This window comes from Corvus brachyrhynchos, unplaced genomic scaffold (genome assembly GCF_000691975.1).
Source record: "Corvus brachyrhynchos isolate BGI_N302 unplaced genomic scaffold, ASM69197v1 scaffold523, whole genome shotgun sequence".
Lineage (NCBI taxonomy): Eukaryota > Metazoa > Chordata > Aves > Passeriformes > Corvidae > Corvus > Corvus brachyrhynchos.
Genome location: NW_008237265.1, coordinates 2110214 through 2112002, shown reverse-complemented (window position 1 = coordinate 2112002; position 1789 = coordinate 2110214). Strand labels below are relative to the sequence as shown.

Below are 1789 nucleotides of genomic sequence, written 5' to 3'. Positions count from 1 at the left end.
TTGGCACCGCCGCGCCCCGCGGCCAAGAGATGCTCGACCCTTCCCGCTCCGGCGGGCGGGAGCCCCCCGCCCCGAGCAGCCCCAGTCGTGCAGGAGACAGTCGCTCTTCCTCTGCATTGTTGGGCGTCTGTCCTTCATTTCGGAAGTGCTGAGAGCGATGGTGCAAAGATGTGCGCTGCAGATACCGGGGCTGGAGGTTGAAAACGAACCCCGAAAGAGAAACGGCCACAGAAGACAATTAAACCCAAATGCAGCTGAAATGAGCAACAACCAGGCTCCGAAGTGCCCTCGGTCTGTAAATGTTCGTCTCAGGTTAATTGCCTAATGACTGAAGAAGATGTCTTGGCTAAGAGCTCTACCAAACACCCTGGTAGCAACTCCTCCAGTTAACCAGTCCCAGAACGGGTGCAGCTGTCTCCGCGACACAACGAAATATTCACTCAGATGGAATGGGAATTGCAGAACTGGTGCAAAAACGTTGTATGCCACTCAATATGCGATGAATATCTTCTCGGGGTTTGGTTGCTTTAACCACTTTCATCTGCAATGTCAGCCCAGACGTTGGGGCAGTCAACATCCTTTGGAGAAACGCTGATCTCGATTAACAAGAGACGGAAGCTTAAGCCTTTCAACGATTCCAGAACCGTCTTATTTATAATTATTTAGGATTCTAAAATGGTCGTATTTATATTTCTGTAAGTGTGCGTGCGAGTGTATATACAGCAAAAGAGTTAGAGATGTATATCTCCTGCAGTGCCCTTTCTCCTGCTAGACATGGAGCTGGGGCAACTCTGCTAAACGTGAAACCAGGAGAACGAGTAGCCACTTTGAATGTTTTATTTCCAGCATTTGTTCCGCTTCGGATAGGTATTTTAAATGTGCCTCTGCTTTTAAAGATGTGCCTGGGAGGAAAAGGGAGGGGGAGAGCGAACTGTAAAAATGCAAAGTAAATGTTGGCACTGGAAAATTTCGGACTTGTGCTGGCAAAGTTTGACCCACTCCAGCTGAAACGAAGACGGTTTGCCAATTTCTAATTTTCAGGTCGAAACTGACTTTATCCACAGATGTGTTGTGTAGGGGAAGAAAAGTCGTATAAAGAAACCAAGCCTTGCAGCTTCTCTTCGGGGAGTTAGTTTTGATTCTAAAACCAGGGGCCGGTTATTATGCCAAAAAATTACTGATGATGAATGATGATGAGGAGGAGGAGAATGACGATTATGATGATGATGATGATGAGAATAACCTTGTAAATTCCATCCAAATGGTTTCTATACGTATGTCAGCCGGGGTAGCGAGAACCACATTCATTTTGCTGATTGAAGACGAAAACATTCCCTTCAATAAAACGTCACACCGGAAGAGAGGTGCTGTCGGTAACGTCTAATATGGGCACTTCAGTATCTGTCACTTTTTTTTCCACAAACAGGTGTATTTTGGACAAAATGGGGGCAGAATGACACTGAAATAGTTGCCGACACTACAGGCGGGCAGGCACTAATAAACTATTTGCTTTTAATTTTTTTCCCTGTCATCCATCTATTCCCAGCCGCGGTTCCGTTTTTACCCTAAGCCTGGGGACGGTCCGGAAGAAGGGCACGTCGGAAGCCGGGAAGGTGCGCCAGGCGGGCAACACACCGAGTCCTTTCTGGGAGGAACCGCGCGTTCCTTGTACCTCACCGAGCTCCAAGACCAGTGCCGGAGGAAAGAAGGCAACAATGAGTCTCAGAATGAGCGGTGTCTGGCCGATGGGAGGGCAGGGAAGGCGGTGGCGGCAGCACAACGGCAGGTG

The 1789-nt window shown here is 48.5% G+C and overlaps 1 protein-coding gene across 1 annotated transcript in view; it reads right to left on the bottom strand.

Moving 5' to 3' along the window:
- WNT7B (Wnt family member 7B) overlaps window positions 1-1789 on the bottom strand; it is a 91529-nt gene that overhangs the window by 85441 nt on the left and 4299 nt on the right. The gene's annotated exons all lie outside the window — the stretch shown is intronic.